The 17429-nt window shown below is 55.3% G+C and overlaps 4 pseudogenes; all 4 read right to left on the bottom strand.

Annotated features, from left to right (window-relative positions):
- Positions 1–2618: 2618 nt before the first annotated feature.
- On the bottom strand, positions 2619–3660 carry LOC119159302 (annotated as a pseudogene).
- Positions 3661–7148: 3488 nt separating this feature from the next.
- On the bottom strand, positions 7149–7898 carry LOC119159311 (annotated as a pseudogene).
- A 3439-nt stretch (positions 7899–11337) lies between these two features.
- Positions 11338–12135, bottom strand: LOC119159308 (annotated as a pseudogene).
- Positions 12136–15577: 3442 nt separating this feature from the next.
- On the bottom strand, positions 15578–16372 carry LOC119159309 (annotated as a pseudogene).
- Positions 16373–17429: the final 1057 nt, after the last annotated feature.

The following is a 17429-nucleotide window of genomic DNA, read 5'->3' as shown; positions in this document are numbered from 1 at the left end:
TTTCATTTCCCTGTTTATGACATGGCCATTCAGCCACACAGGCTCCTTTCATCTGATGGTATGAGACGCCAAAATATTTCAGGGAAAATGAAACGGAAGAAAAAGAAGAAGGATCCCTCCGCACAGTAAGTGAGCAAGGAACATCCACAGACAGGAGACAGGTGCAGCCCAGAGACCAGCTCAACCATCAAGTTCATGGATGAAGCAGGACTGGCATCAAGCAGGACAGTCAGTCCCCACATCAGGAGCAGACCCAGTCACAGTGACCTGGTCCAACAGAGCTCACTGAATCCTGACCAGGGCCATAGTGTCCAGACACGCCCAAGGAGAGGCTGGCACATCAGTGGGTTCCTTGCACTCAGGATCAAGGGGGTTCGTGGTCAGTCATAAGCCAGCCTGCAAAGGAGCGGGAGGCTTACAGTCCTGCCAGCCAGCTGAGGAAAGGGATAAAGGCCAGGACAGAGCTTGAATAAAGGTCTGGGTCAAAGGGAAGAGGGAGGAGAGAGAGACCGCAGGTGAGGCTGAGCAGAGCCATCGGCCTTGTTGGTACTGCACTCAGGTCACTGATGGGCAAGAGGAGGGTATCTCCTGTGCACCTGGCACAAAGGACACCAGCTCCACCTGTCACAGCAGTGGGGAGAAGGACTTGTTCCTGCAAGAAAGGATTTCATAAATAAATATAAATATTTTTAATTTTATTTTTATAAATAAAAATACATACATTTATTTTCCATAAATGCAAGATAGGTCTCTTCTTCTAAGGGTCATTTCCATCACGTCCCTGACCCAGAAAATTCACAGGTAGTGTCTCCTGCCAGGCCTTGCTACTCCCACTGTCAGCACCTATGGCAAGGCCCTGCCCAAAGGCTCCAGTGCCCGGCCACAGCCCGCTCTGGTCACGTCCTGCAGATGCCGCCTTCCCTCCCTGGTACCATCTTCTCACCCCACCTTGCTCCTGCTGGCAGCTCAGCCTGGCTCAGGAGCGTTGCTGGAGAGGGCATTTCCTGAGGGCCTTCCTGCGGAGCAGGGCACAGGGGCCTTGCGGTGGCAGCTGTCCTGCAGGGAAGACAGGCCTTGAGCCATGGCAAAAGGCACTGTAGGGGTTCACGCAGCGTATGGGACAGAACAGGAGGTGCCCCTCTCTCCACCTGAAACAGGACAGGGGCACGGGATAAAAACACCAGTTGTGGAGGACTAGAGCACGCTGGAGCAAGGCAGAGGCAGTTGTCCTCTCCCACATCTCCTGTGGCAGGAGCAACCACCACATCCCGGTGGAGTAGGCCCCACCAACTACACGCCGCCTCCATGCACCAGCAAAGTCACTTTCCTCCCTGACATCTGAGGTCTTGCAATTCAGGGCAGAAGGGCAGGAAGAGACAATGGCTGCATCGTGGAGGGTGCCTTCTTTCCTTCCCCTGCTGTGCAAGGGAACGAGAGGGACTTGCTAAATGCCCACACTTCACTGTCATGGCCCACAGGCCACGTGGCCTCCCAAGCAGGGACTGTGGCGCTGTGCCAGTGTTGCTGAGTACTTGAGAAAAACGGCCTGGTGGGCACAAAGAGGTGGCCTGTGGGCAGAAGTGAAGGTTCACAATTCCATTGGCATCTGGCACACATCAAGCACCTCTTGGAGCTATTGAAAACACGGCAAGGGATATGCCATTAGCCACAAAGGTATGGTGTTCAGGACCAAGTGATGTGGGTGGCCTCAGGAAGGACATACCGCATATAAAACGAGTCCCATACAACTGTGGGAGAGGGGGTTAAATGGAGAAGGAGCAGCGTGGTCTGACCTCTGGAGGAAGGAGATACAGCACAGACAGTAGAATCTAACCCACAGTAAAGCCTTGTGGCAGCCTAATAGTTTGTTTGTGCTGCAACAAAGCTTTACCATTGGTTAGATCAAGGGTCCTCAAACTAAGGTCCGTGGGCCAGATACAGCCCCCCAGGGCCCTCAGTCCAGCCCCCGGTATTTACAGAATTCCACCACCAGGAGTTGGGGGGAAACCAAGCAGCCACAGATGACTTCCTACTACTTAATCCACATACCAGGCCCTGTTTAAAAAGTTTGAGGACCCCTGGGTCAGGCTCTACTACCTGTTCAGCAGCACCTTCCACCAGAGGTCAAACAACACTGAAACTCCTACACCTGACCACACACTCCTCAGGGCTACTTAACCACTTAGCGGGAACAAGCTACAGCTGCACACCATCCAGGACAATCAACCCCCTGCCTCTGAGGCAAGGCCACAGCTACATGTTATCAATGTCAATCAACCCACTGCCTTCATTCCTCTACGCCATACAAGTGACCATTTCAGCTAAACACCAACCCCCAATCCCCCAGGAATAATAGAAATGCACAACATTCCTTCAGCCACACATTTCCCTGTGTAGCATCCCATCTCCCTCTGAACAGTTTGGCTGGGCATCCCAGGAGGGAAGGAACATGAGGAGACATCAAGTTACAATGCAGCATCAGCTTTAATGAGTCTAAAGAGAGAAACAAAGCAGTGTGTGTTGGAAGGGACGCGGTCCAGGCTGCTACAAGGGCAGTGACAGCCAGGCATGCCCTCACAGCAATGGGACGCATGTCATGGATACACATGGGGAGAGGGTGATGAGCAGGACCCCTCTCAGCTTGCTTCAGGATGAACCCATGGCACAGGACAGCACGAGGCATCAGGGCATCATGAAATGGAGAAGAAAGCGGGAGGAGAAGGAGATGACAACACCAGCTGGCCGTGTTTCCAGACAGCCCAGGATGGCACCTGGCTTCCTTCCCTCCTTTGCAGGAGGGCACGCGGGTGCTCAGCCCATCTGGAAACTCTGGCCAGCAGCTCCGTCCTCAGTCCGGCACCTGGCTTTGGGCTTCCCGGTCAATGCACTCGCTGGACGTCCGGCCCGGCTTTAGCAGGGCAGGCATCTTCTGCTCGTGTAGCGGCCACCAAGGCCAGAGAGGCTAAAGCCCCCGGAGTTGATGGGCACTCCCTCCTCACTCAGGATGCTGCCCACAGCAGCGGAGGTGCTGGATCCCACGGCGGTGTTCTGGGGGAAGGAGCTGAGGATGGGTCCGGGCAGGGTCACCACCACGGGAGAGGGCTGGATCACCACGCGGGAGTCCTGGCACTGCCTGACGCAGGGCTCGTTGCAGCTGTTGGCAAGCGGGGTTGGGCCACAGGGGCGGCACAGATCGTAGCAGGACATGGCTGAGGGACGGAGGTGCACCTGGGAGGGAGGGCACGGAAAGCACACGCAGCATGAGAGGGGCAGCCTGACAGCCTGCTCGGCAAGAGCAACGCCACAGGCTGGGGAGCAGGGACAGCCTGCGTTTGGGAGAAGAGAGGTTCAAGAGCCCAGAGCCCACAGGGAGCCTGGAAAACAAAGCCCAGGATCTTCTCCGAGAGAAGTGCAGCAGACAGTAAGGTGGACAGAGACACTGGGAGCACGATGAAGGAGCAAGGCTCTCAACAAAAGCTACACCGAGACAAAGGGACAAAGAGGAGAAGAAGAGAAAGAGGAGAGTGAGGCAAAGGTGTTTGCAGCTCACCTTGTTCACCAAGGAGGAGAAGGCAGGAGACGTGGATGAGGATACCTGCAGCTGGACTGGCTTTTATACTGCTCCAGACCGCCCCAGGCCCAGAGGCACCCTTTGTGCATGTAATGTGTTTACCAACAAGCCCATCTTGCATGCAAAACTTCTCAATTAAAGAAATGAGAACACTGCTTATGTTCCCTGCAACGCTGCCTTTTCATTTCCTTGTTCATGACATGGCCGTTCAGCCACACAGGCTCCTTTCAAGTGACGGTATTAGAGGCCAAAATATTTCTGGGCCGCTGACACAGAACCAAAGAAAAAAGATTAAGGCAAAGAGAAGGAAACGGCGTAATTCGCCGGACGATGCCAACATCTTGCCCTCCTGGCGTTGGTTTTCAGATTTTGGCCCACCAAATGCAGCCTCATCGCCTTGTAAACCTTTCATTGAAGGCCAGGCTTCCAACAAGCTTCCCATGGGAGGCCAGTCAGCTTTCCCTATCGACCAGCTCAGGCTGCCTGAGGCACCAGCTTCCCAAGCACGCCAGCTCTGCCCTTGGGCTTTAGCCCTTCCTTGATACTGAGCGTTGCTCTCGGCAGAAATAAGCCTAGCTCTTTTCTCTCTCAGCTCTGTCAGCAGCATCTAGAGGTCCCCAGTCCCCACCACAGGCACCTTTCGGAAAGAAGGATGTTGCTCTGACACAACCAGGTATTGTTTGCCATTCCTGGTAGACTGGCATGCACCCCCAGAACAAGGCACCTGCTGGGGACTAAATACAAGCCCTTTCCTCCTCCTCCTCCTCCTCCTCCTCACGGTCCATGACTCAGCTTCTGCTGTGGCTCCGCATACTGGCAGGACAGCACATGCAGTTCCAAACTCTCAGCAAGATTTCCATGCAACACATCACTCTCCACAGAAACAAGCGAGGGCTGGCAGTGCCAGCAAGGACAGCCTGGAGAGCAGCAGGTGTCAGGATCTCCCCAGGGATGCATTCCAAGGGAAGGATTCCATGCTCGGCACAAGTGTTCCCAGGGCAGAAAGCCAGCTGAATGTCCCCAACAGGAATGAAAGCCCAGCTTGGGGCACAAGCCGCATTCCTCTGACACCCCAGCCATGTCCTCACTGCAAGGAGTCCTTCCCCAATTAGGCTGGGACTCCACCAGGGACAGGCAGCTCTCTAATCACACGGGCGCGGGCCAAATTCCTCATTTAAGGTGATGAAGAGAGCTTAGAAGTCACGTTGGTTAAAATGATGACAGTGAAAGCCCATCAAAGTAGAAACGCTGCCAGGGGTCAGTGAGAGCCAATTGCTCCCTGCCGGCTGAGAGCCAGGAGGTGAGATGACAACAAGGCCAGGAGGGCAGCAGCCTCACTAGCAATGGCCCCGTTGCACAGTAAGTGAGCAAGGAACATCCACAGACAGGAGACGGGTGCAGCCCAGAGACCAGCTCAACCATCAAGTTCATGGATGAAGCAGGACTGGCATCAAGCAGGACAGTCAGTCCCCACATCAGGAGCAGACCCAGTCACAGTGACCTGGTCCAACAGAGCTCACTGAATCCTGACCAGGGCCATAGTGTCCAGACACGCCCAAGGAGAGGCTGGCACATCAGTGGGTTCCTTGCACTCAGGATCAAGGGGGTTCGTGGTCAGTCATAAGCCAGCCTGCAAAGGAGCAGGAGGCTTACAGTCCTGCCAGCCAGCTGAGGAAAGGGCTAAAGGCCAGGACAGAGCTTGAATAAAGGTCTGGGTCAAAGGGAAGAGGGAGGAGAGAGAGACCGCAGGTGAGGCTGAGCAGAGCCATCGGCCTTGTTGGTACTGCACTCAGGTCACTGATGGGCAAGAGGAGGGTATCTCCTGTGCACCTGGCACAAAGGACACCAGCTCCACCTGTCACAGCAGTGGGGAGAAGGACTTGTTCCTGCAAGAAAGGATTTCATAAATAAATATAAATATTTTTAATTTTATTTTTATAAATAAAAATACATACATTTATTTTCCATAAATGCAAGATAGGTCTCTTCTTCTAAGGGTCATTTCCATCACGTCCCTGACCCAGAAAATTCACAGGTAGTGTCTCCTGCCAGGCCTTGCTACTCCCACTGTCAGCACCTATGGCAAGGCCCTGCCCAAAGGCTCCAGTGCCCGGCCACAGCCCGCTCTGGTCACGTCCTGCAGATGCCGCCTTCCCTCCCTGGTACCATCTTCTCACCCCACCTTGCTCCTGCTGGCAGCTCAGCCTGGCTCAGGAGCGTTGCTGGAGAGGGCATTTCCTGAGGGCCTTCCTGCGGAGCAGGGCACAGGGGCCTTGCGGTGGCAGCTGTCCTGCAGGGAAGACAGGCCTTGAGCCATGGCAAAAGGCACTGTAGGGGTTCACGCAGCGTATGGGACAGAACAGGAGGTGCCCCTCTCTCCACCTGAAACAGGACAGGGGCACGGGATAAAAACACCAGTTGTGGAGGACTAGAGCACGCTGGAGCAAGGCAGAGGCAGTTGTCCTCTCCCACATCTCCTGTGGCAGGAGCAACCACCACATCCCGGTGGAGTAGGCCCCACCAACTACACGCCGCCTCCATGCACCAGCAAAGTCACTTTCCTCCCTGACATCTGAGGTCTTGCAATTCAGGGCAGAAGGGCAGGAAGAGACAATGGCTGCATCGTGGAGGGTGCCTTCTTTCCTTCCCCTGCTGTGCAAGGGAACGAGAGGGACTTGCTAAATGCCCACACTTCACTGTCATGAAGGCCACGTGGCCTCCCAAGCAGGGACTGTGGCGCTGTGCCAGTGTTGCTGAGTACTTGAGAAAAGGGCCTGGTGGGCACAAAGAGGTGGCCTGTGGGCCAAGTGAAAGTTTGCAATTCCATTGGCATCTGGCACACATCAAGCACCTCTTGGAGCCATTGAAAACATGGCAAGAGATATGCCAAGAGCCACAAAGGTATGGTGTTCAGAACCCAGGAAGGTGGGTGGCCTCAGGAAGGACATACCACGTATAAAAAGTCACATACAACTTAAAATTTCCACTGGACACATACCCCCAATTCCAAAGGAATGATGCAAGAGCAACACATACTTTCAACCTCAACTTTGCCCTGTATACCATCCCATCTCCCTCTGAACAGTTTGGCTGGGCATCCCAGGAGGGAAGGAACATGAGGAGACATCAAGTTACAATGCAGCATCAGCTTTAATGAGTCTAAAGAGAGAAACAAAGCAGTGTGTGTTGGAAGGGACAGCGGTCCAGGCTGCTACAAGGGCAGTGACAGCCAGGCATGCCCTCACAGCAATGGGACGCATGTCATGGATACACATGGGGAGAGGGTGATGAGCAGGACCCCTCTCAGCTTGCTTCAGGATGAACCCATGGCACAGGACAGCACGAGGCATCAGGGCATCATGAAATGGAGAAGAAAGCGGGAGGAGAAGGAGATGACAACACCAGCTGGCCGTGTTTCCAGACAGCCCAGGATGGCACCTGGCTTCCTTCCCTCCTTTGCAGGAGGGCACGCGGGTGCTCAGCCCATCTGGAAACTCTGGCCAGCAGCTCCGTCCTCAGTCCGGCACCTGGCTTTGGGCTTCCCGGTCAATGCACTCGCTGGACGTCCGGCCCGGCTTTAGCAGGGCAGGCATCTTCTGCTCATGTAGCGGCCACCAAGGCCAGAGAGGCTAAAGCCCCCGGAGTTGATGGGCACTCCCTCCTCACTCAGGATGCTGCCCACAGCAGCGGAGGTGCTGGATCCCACGGCGGTGTTCTGGGGGAAGGAGCTGAGGATGGGTCCGGGCAGGGTCACCACCACGGGAGAGGGCTGGATCACCACGCGGGAGTCCTGGCACTGCCTGACGCAGGGCTCGTTGCAGCTGTTGGCAAGCGGGGTTGGGCCACAGGGGCGGCACAGATCGTAGCAGGACATGGCTGAGGGACGGAGGTGCACCTGGGAGGGAGGGCACGGAAAGCACACGCAGCATGAGAGGGGCAGCCTGACAGCCTGCTCGGCAAGAGCAACGCCACAGGCTGGGGAGCAGGGACAGCCTGCGTTTGGGAGAAGAGAGGTTCAAGAGCCCAGAGCCCACAGGGAGCCTGGAAAACAAAGCCCAGGATCTTCTCCGAGAGAAGTGCAGCAGACAGTAAGGTGGACAGAGACACTGGTAGCACGATGAAGGAGCAAGGCTCTCAACAAAAGCTACACCGAGACAAAGGGACAAAGAGGAGAAGAAGAGAAAGAGGAGAGTGAGGCAAAGGTGTTTGCAGCTCACCTTGTTCACCAAGGAGGAGAAGGCAGGAGACGTGGATGAGGATACCTGCAGCTGGACTGGCTTTTATACTGCTCCAGACCGCCCCAGGCCCAGAGGCACCCTTTGTGCATGTAATGTGTTTACCAACAAGCCCATCTTGCATGCAAAACTTCTCAATTAAAGAAATGAGAACACTGCTTATGTTCCCTGCAACGCTGCCTTTTCATTTCCTTGTTCATGACATGGCCGTTCAGCCACACAGGCTCCTTTCAAGTGACGGTATTAGAGGCCAAAATATTTCTGGGCCGCTGACACAGAACCAAAGAAAAAAGATTAAGGCAAAGAGAAGGAAACGGCGTAATTCGCCGGACGATGCCAACATCTTGCCCTCCTGGCGTTGGTTTTCAGATTTTGGCCCACCAAATGCAGCCTCATCGCCTTGTAAACCTTTCATTGAAGGCCAGGCTTCCAACAAGCTTCCCATGGGAGGCCAGTCAGCTTTCCCTATCGACCAGCTCAGGCTGCCTGAGGCACCAGCTTCCCAAGCACGCCAGCTCTGCCCTTGGGCTTTAGCCCTTCCTTGATACTGAGCGTTGCTCTCGGCAGAAATAAGCCTAGCTCTTTTCTCTCTCAGCTCTGTCAGCAGCATCTAGAGGTCCCCAGTCCCCACCACAGGCACCTTTCGGAAAGAAGGATGTTGCTCTGACACAACCAGGTATTGTTTGCCATTCCTGGTAGACTGGCATGCACCCCCAGAACAAGGCACCTGCTGGGGACTAAATACAAGCCCTTTCCTCCTCCTCCTCCTCCTCCTCCTCACGGTCCATGACTCAGCTTCTGCTGTGGCTCCGCATACTGGCAGGACAGCACATGCAGTTCCAAACTCTCAGCAAGATTTCCATGCAACACATCACTCTCCACAGAAACAAGCGAGGGCTGGCAGTGCCAGCAAGGACAGCCTGGAGAGCAGCAGGTGTCAGGATCTCCCCAGGGATGCATTCCAAGGGAAGGATTCCATGCTCGGCACAAGTGTTCCCAGGGCAGAAAGCCAGCTGAATGTCCCCAACAGGAATGAAAGCCCAGCTTGGGGCACAAGCCGCATTCCTCTGACACCCCAGCCATGTCCTCACTGCAAGGAGTCCTTCCCCAATTAGGCTGGGACTCCACCAGGGACAGGCAGCTCTCTAATCACACGGGCGCGGGCCAAATTCCTCATTTAAGGTGATGAAGAGAGCTTAGAAGTCACGTTGGTTAAAATGATGACAGTGAAAGCCCATCAAAGTAGAAACGCTGCCAGGGGTCAGTGAGAGCCAATTGCTCCCTGCCGGCTGAGAGCCAGGAGGTGAGATGACAACAAGGCCAGGAGGGCAGCAGCCTCACTAGCAATGGCCCCGTTGCACAGTAAGTGAGCAAGGAACATCCACAGACAGGAGACGGGTGCAGCCCAGAGACCAGCTCAACCATCAAGTTCATGGATGAAGCAGGACTGGCATCAAGCAGGACAGTCAGTCCCCACATCAGGAGCAGACCCAGTCACAGTGACCTGGTCCAACAGAGCTCACTGAATCCTGACCAGGGCCATAGTGTCCAGACACGCCCAAGGAGAGGCTGGCACATCAGTGGGTTCCTTGCACTCAGGATCAAGGGGGTTCGTGGTCAGTCATAAGCCAGCCTGCAAAGGAGCAGGAGGCTTACAGTCCTGCCAGCCAGCTGAGGAAAGGGCTAAAGGCCAGGACAGAGCTTGAATAAAGGTCTGGGTCAAAGGGAAGAGGGAGGAGAGAGAGACCGCAGGTGAGGCTGAGCAGAGCCATCGGCCTTGTTGGTACTGCACTCAGGTCACTGATGGGCAAGAGGAGGGTATCTCCTGTGCACCTGGCACAAAGGACACCAGCTCCACCTGTCACAGCAGTGGGGAGAAGGACTTGTTCCTGCAAGAAAGGATTTCATAAATAAATATAAATATTTTTAATTTTATTTTTATAAATAAAAATACATACATTTATTTTCCATAAATGCAAGATAGGTCTCTTCTTCTAAGGGTCATTTCCATCACGTCCCTGACCCAGAAAATTCACAGGTAGTGTCTCCTGCCAGGCCTTGCTACTCCCACTGTCAGCACCTATGGCAAGGCCCTGCCCAAAGGCTCCAGTGCCCGGCCACAGCCCGCTCTGGTCACGTCCTGCAGATGCCGCCTTCCCTCCCTGGTACCATCTTCTCACCCCACCTTGCTCCTGCTGGCAGCTCAGCCTGGCTCAGGAGCGTTGCTGGAGAGGGCATTTCCTGAGGGCCTTCCTGCGGAGCAGGGCACAGGGGCCTTGCGGTGGCAGCTGTCCTGCAGGGAAGACAGGCCTTGAGCCATGGCAAAAGGCACTGTAGGGGTTCACGCAGCGTATGGGACAGAACAGGAGGTGCCCCTCTCTCCACCTGAAACAGGACAGGGGCACGGGATAAAAACACCAGTTGTGGAGGACTAGAGCACGCTGGAGCAAGGCAGAGGCAGTTGTCCTCTCCCACATCTCCTGTGGCAGGAGCAACCACCACATCCCGGTGGAGTAGGCCCCACCAACTACACGCCGCCTCCATGCACCAGCAAAGTCACTTTCCTCCCTGACATCTGAGGTCTTGCAATTCAGGGCAGAAGGGCAGGAAGAGACAATGGCTGCATCGTGGAGGGTGCCTTCTTTCCTTCCCCTGCTGTGCAAGGGAACGAGAGGGACTTGCTAAATGCCCACACTTCACTGTCATGAAGGCCACGTGGCCTCCCAAGCAGGGACTGTGGCGCTGTGCCAGTGTTGCTGAGTACTTGAGAAAAGGGCCTGGTGGGCACAAAGAGGTGGCCTGTGGGCCAAGTGAAAGTTTGCAATTCCATTGGCATCTGGCACACATCAAGCACCTCTTGGAGCCATTGAAAACATGGCAAGAGATATGCCAAGAGCCACAAAGGTATGGTGTTCAGAACCCAGGAAGGTGGGTGGCCTCAGGAAGGACATACCACGTATAAAAAGTCACATACAACTTAAAATTTCCACTGGACACATACCCCCAATTCCAAAGGAATGATGCAAGAGCAACACATACTTTCAACCTCAACTTTGCCCTGTATACCATCCCATCTCCCTCTGAACAGTTTGGCTGGGCATCCCAGGAGGGAAGGAACATGAGGAGACATCAAGTTACAATGCAGCATCAGCTTTAATGAGTCTAAAGAGAGAAACAAAGCAGTGTGTGTTGGAAGGGACGCGGTCCAGGCTGCTACAAGGGCAGTGACAGCCAGGCATGCCCTCACAGCAATGGGACGCATGTCATGGGTACACATGGGGAGAGGGTGATGAGCAGGACCCCTCTCAGCTTGCTTCAGGATGAACCCATGGCACAGGACAGCACGAGGCATCAGGGCATCATGAAATGGAGAAGAAAGCGGGAGGAGAAGGAGATGACAACACCAGCTGGCCGTGTTTCCAGACAGCCCAGGATGGCACCTGGCTTCCTTCCCTCCTTTGCAGGAGGGCACGCGGGTGCTCAGCCCATCTGGAAACTCTGGCCAGCCGCTCCGTCCTCAGTCCGGCACCTGGCTTTGGGCTTCCCGGTCAATGCACTCGCTGGACGTCCGGCCCGGCTTTAGCAGGGCAGGCATCTTCTGCTCGTGTAGCGGCCACCAAGGCCAGAGAGGCTAAAGCCCCCGGAGTTGATGGGCACTCCCTCCTCACTCAGGATGCTGCCCACAGCAGCGGAGGTGCTGGATCCCACGGCGGTGTTCTGGGGGAAGGAGCTGAGGATGGGTCCGGGCAGGGTCACCACCACGGGAGAGGGCTGGATCACCACGCGGGAGTCCTGGCACTGCCTGACGCAGGGCTCGTTGCAGCTGTTGGCAAGCGGGGTTGGGCCACAGGGGCGGCACAGATCGTAGCAGGACATGGCTGAGGGACGGAGGTGCACCTGGGAGGGAGGGCACGGAAAGCACACGCAGCATGAGAGGGGCAGCCTGACAGCCTGCTCGGCAAGAGCAACGCCACAGGCTGGGGAGCAGGGACAGCCTGCGTTTGGGAGAAGAGAGGTTCAAGAGCCCAGAGCCCACAGGGAGCCTGGAAAACAAAGCCCAGGATCTTCTCCGAGAGAAGTGCAGCAGACAGTAAGGTGGACAGAGACACTGGGAGCACGATGAAGGAGCAAGGCTCTCAACAAAAGCTACACCGAGACAAAGGGACAAAGAGGAGAAGAAGAGAAAGAGGAGAGTGAGGCAAAGGTGTTTGCAGCTCACCTTGTTCACCAAGGAGGAGAAGGCAGGAGAAGTGGATGAGGATACCTGCAGCTGGACTGGCTTTTATACTGCTCCAGACCGCCCCAGGCCCAGAGGCACCCTTTGTGCATGTAATGTGTTTACCAACAAGCCCATCTTGCATGCAAAACTTCTCAATTAAAGAAATGAGAACACTGCTTATGTTCCCTGCAACGCTGCCTTTTCATTTCCTTGTTCATGACATGGCCGTTCAGCCACACAGGCTCCTTTCAAGTGACGGTATTAGAGGCCAAAATATTTCTGGGCCGCTGACACAGAACCAAAGAAAAAAGATTAAGGCAAAGAGAAGGAAACGGCGTAATTCGCCGGACGATGCCAACATCTTGCCCTCCTGGCGTTGGTTTTCAGATTTTGGCCCACCAAATGCAGCCTCATCGCCTTGTAAACCTTTCATTGAAGGCCAGGCTTCCAACAAGCTTCCCATGGGAGGCCAGTCAGCTTTCCCTATCGACCAGCTCAGGCTGCCTGAGGCACCAGCTTCCCAAGCACGCCAGCTCTGCCCTTGGGCTTTAGCCCTTCCTTGATACTGAGCGTTGCTCTCGGCAGAAATAAGCCTAGCTCTTTTCTCTCTCAGCTCTGTCAGCAGCATCTAGAGGTCCCCAGTCCCCACCACAGGCACCTTTCGGAAAGAAGGATGTTGCTCTGACACAACCAGGTATTGTTTGCCATTCCTGGTAGACTGGCATGCACCCCCAGAACAAGGCACCTGCTGGGGACTAAATACAAGCCCTTTCCTCCTCCTCCTCCTCCTCCTCCTCACGGTCCATGACTCAGCTTCTGCTGTGGCTCCGCATACTGGCAGGACAGCACATGCAGTTCCAAACTCTCAGCAAGATTTCCATGCAACACATCACTCTCCACAGAAACAAGCGAGGGCTGGCAGTGCCAGCAAGGACAGCCTGGAGAGCAGCAGGTGTCAGGATCTCCCCAGGGATGCATTCCAAGGGAAGGATTCCATGCTCGGCACAAGTGTTCCCAGGGCAGAAAGCCAGCTGAATGTCCCCAACAGGAATGAAAGCCCAGCTTGGGGCACAAGCCGCATTCCTCTGACACCCCAGCCATGTCCTCACTGCAAGGAGTCCTTCCCCAATTAGGCTGGGACTCCACCAGGGACAGGCAGCTCTCTAATCACACGGGCGCGGGCCAAATTCCTCATTTAAGGTGATGAAGAGAGCTTAGAAGTCACGTTGGTTAAAATGATGACAGTGAAAGCCCATCAAAGTAGAAACGCTGCCAGGGGTCAGTGAGAGCCAATTGCTCCCTGCCGGCTGAGAGCCAGGAGGTGAGATGACAACAAGGCCAGGAGGGCAGCAGCCTCACTAGCAATGGCCCCGTTGCACAGTAAGTGAGCAAGGAACATCCACAGACAGGAGACGGGTGCAGCCCAGAGACCAGCTCAACCATCAAGTTCATGGATGAAGCAGGACTGGCATCAAGCAGGACAGTCAGTCCCCACATCAGGAGCAGACCCAGTCACAGTGACCTGGTCCAACAGAGCTCACTGAATCCTGACCAGGGCCATAGTGTCCAGACACGCCCAAGGAGAGGCTGGCACATCAGTGGGTTCCTTGCACTCAGGATCAAGGGGGTTCGTGGTCAGTCATAAGCCAGCCTGCAAAGGAGCAGGAGGCTTACAGTCCTGCCAGCCAGCTGAGGAAAGGGCTAAAGGCCAGGACAGAGCTTGAATAAAGGTCTGGGTCAAAGGGAAGAGGGAGGAGAGAGAGACCGCAGGTGAGGCTGAGCAGAGCCATCGGCCTTGTTGGTACTGCACTCAGGTCACTGATGGGCAAGAGGAGGGTATCTCCTGTGCACCTGGCACAAAGGACACCAGCTCCACCTGTCACAGCAGTGGGGAGAAGGACTTGTTCCTGCAAGAAAGGATTTCATAAATAAATATAAATATTTTTAATTTTATTTTTATAAATAAAAATACATACATTTATTTTCCATAAATGCAAGATAGGTCTCTTCTTCTAAGGGTCATTTCCATCACGTCCCTGACCCAGAAAATTCACAGGTAGTGTCTCCTGCCAGGCCTTGCTACTCCCACTGTCAGCACCTATGGCAAGGCCCTGCCCAAAGGCTCCAGTGCCCGGCCACAGCCCGCTCTGGTCACGTCCTGCAGATGCCGCCTTCCCTCCCTGGTACCATCTTCTCACCCCACCTTGCTCCTGCTGGCAGCTCAGCCTGGCTCAGGAGCGTTGCTGGAGAGGGCATTTCCTGAGGGCCTTCCTGCGGAGCAGGGCACAGGGGCCTTGCGGTGGCAGCTGTCCTGCAGGGAAGACAGGCCTTGAGCCATGGCAAAAGGCACTGTAGGGGTTCACGCAGCGTATGGGACAGAACAGGAGGTGCCCCTCTCTCCACCTGAAACAGGACAGGGGCACGGGATAAAAACACCAGTTGTGGAGGACTAGAGCACGCTGGAGCAAGGCAGAGGCAGTTGTCCTCTCCCACATCTCCTGTGGCAGGAGCAACCACCACATCCCGGTGGAGTAGGCCCCACCAACTACACGCCGCCTCCATGCACCAGCAAAGTCACTTTCCTCCCTGACATCTGAGGTCTTGCAATTCAGGGCAGAAGGGCAGGAAGAGACAATGGCTGCATCGTGGAGGGTGCCTTCTTTCCTTCCCCTGCTGTGCAAGGGAACGAGAGGGACTTGCTAAATGCCCACACTTCACTGTCATGAAGGCCACGTGGCCTCCCAAGCAGGGACTGTGGCGCTGTGCCAGTGTTGCTGAGTACTTGAGAAAAGGGCCTGGTGGGCACAAAGAGGTGGCCTGAGAGCCAAGTGAAAGTTTGCAATTCCATTGGCATCTGGCACACATCAAGCACCTCTTGGAGCCATTGAAAACATGGCAAGAGATATGCCAAGAGCCACAAAGGTATGGTGTTCAGAACCCAGGAAGGTGGGTGGCCTCAGGAAGGACATACCACGTATAAAAAGTCACATACAACTTAAAATTTCCACTGGACACATACCCCCAATTCCAAAGGAATGATGCAAGAGCAACACATACTTTCAACCTCAACTTTGCCCTGTACACCATCCCATCTCCCTCTGAACAGTTTGGCTGGGCATCCCAGGAGGGAAGGAACATGAGGAGACATCAAGTTACAATGCAGCATCAGCTTTAATGAGTCTAAAGAGAGAAACAAAGCAGTGTGTGTTGGAAGGGACACGGTCCAGGCTGCTACAAGGGCAGTGACAGCCAGGCATGCCCTCACAGCAATGGGACGCATGTCATGGATACACATGGGGAGAGGGTGATGAGCAGGACCCCTCTCAGCTTGCTTCAGGATGAACCCATGGCACAGGACAGCACGAGGCATCAGGGCATCATGAAATGGAGAAGAAAGCGGGAGGAGAAGGAGATGACAACACCAGCTGGCCGTGTTTCCAGACAGCCCAGGATGGCACCTGGCTTCCTTCCCTCCTTTGCAGGAGGGCACGCGGGTGCTCAGCCCATCTGGAAACTCTGGCCAGCCGCTCCGTCCTCAGTCCGGCACCTGGCTTTGGGCTTCCCGGTCAATGCACTCGCTGGACGTCCGGCCCGGCTTTAGCAGGGCAGGCATCTTCTGCTCGTGTAGCGGCCACCAAGGCCAGAGAGGCTAAAGCCCCCGGAGTTGATGGGAACTCCTTCAGCACTCAGGATGCTGCCCACAGCAGCGGAGGTGCTGGATCCCACGGCGGTGTTCTGGGGGAAGGAGCTGAGGATGGGTCCGGGCAGGGTCACCACCACGGGAGAGGGCTGGATCACCACGCGGGAGTCCTGGCACTGCCTGACGCAGGGCTCGTTGCAGCTGTTGGCAAGCGGGGTTGGGCCACAGGGGCGGCACAGATCGTAGCAGGACATGGCTGAGGGACGGAGGTGCACCTGGGAGGGAGGGCACGGAAAGCACACGCAGCATGAGAGGGGCAGCCTGACAGCCTGCTCGGCAAGAGCAACGCCACAGGCTGGGGAGCAGGGACAGCCTGCGTTTGGGAGAAGAGAGGTTCAAGAGCCCAGAGCCCACAGGGAGCCTGGAAAACAAAGCCCAGGATCTTCTCCGAGAGAAGTGCAGCAGACAGTAAGGTGGACAGAGACACTGGGAGCACGATGAAGGAGCAAGGCTCTCAACAAAAGCTACACCGAGACAAAGGGACAAAGAGGAGAAGAAGAGAAAGAGGAGAGTGAGGCAAAGGTGTTTGCAGCTCACCTTGTTCACCAAGGAGGAGAAGGCAGGAGAAGTGGATGAGGATACCTGCAGCTGGACTGGCTTTTATACTGCTCCAGACCGCCCCAGGCCCAGAGGCACCCTTTGTGCATGTAATGTGTTTACCAACAAGCCCATCTTGCATGCAAAACTTCTCAATTAAAGAAATGAGAACACTGCTTATGTTCCCTGCAACGCTGCCTTTTCATTTCCTTGTTCATGACATGGCCGTTCAGCCACACAGGCTCCTTTCAAGTGACGGTATTAGAGGCCAAAGCTTTTCCAGAGGAAATGACACGTCAGCACAGGCAGATGATGCAGCCAGTGATGGGGAGTGTCCCACCTCGCCAGCCCCATGCCCTGCAGGGCATCACTTTAAAGTGTTTCCTGATGAATGAGGCAGGCCCCCCCCAGAGCCCACAGGCTTCAGCCTGGACATCCACATGCAAGGGTCGGCACCATCAGTTGCGCTCTCTCATGCTGTACTCACTCACACCGTGTCACGCATGCTCTTTCTAGGCTGGGCACCTCTGCTCTTGCCTTTCAGACTCTCTCTCTCTCTGAGATTGGGCTTTGATCTCGGCAGAGCTTTGCCTGCCTCTTTTGCCATCTTCCATCAATCCTCCATCCCCACATGCCTCAGCCAGCAGACAGCCCGTGGCTCAGAATGAAGGCTCTTCCCCTCCCAGCGCTCTTTGCTGGACACCTCTGGCTAGGTGTGATGCACGCCTGTGACCAAGGCACGTGTTGACCAATCCATACGCGTCCTTCCTCCAGCCCGTGCCTTGCCCACAACTTTGCTTTGGCATCAAGGCTGCTGGCACAGCACGCACAACCAGATTCGTGGCAGGATTTCCACAGGACACCCAACAGGCTCAGGGGCAAGCAGGGTCCATGACCCTCTGCAGGGACTCCTGGAGAAGCACAGCTCAAGAGGTGCCTCCTTGAGGATCTACCTGAAGCAGGACCAGAGCAGCAGGACCAATGTATTGGCATTGGAGGACATGGGCATGGGAAGGAGGGACCGAGAAGCCAGCTGGCGGGGTCCCACTCCCTCAGCCTTCCCAGCCTGGGGCCTGATGAGGGGGCACAAGGATCACTGCTTGGGACGCCTCCAGGCACAGCCTGCGCATGCAGCAAGCGTGGGCTTTCTGGAGAATTGCTGTGCGT

This window comes from Falco rusticolus, chromosome 19, assembly GCF_015220075.1.
Source record: "Falco rusticolus isolate bFalRus1 chromosome 19, bFalRus1.pri, whole genome shotgun sequence".
Classification (NCBI taxonomy): domain Eukaryota; kingdom Metazoa; phylum Chordata; class Aves; order Falconiformes; family Falconidae; genus Falco; species Falco rusticolus.
Note: the sequence above shows the minus strand (reverse complement) of the source record. Positions and strands in the feature narration are given on the sequence as shown.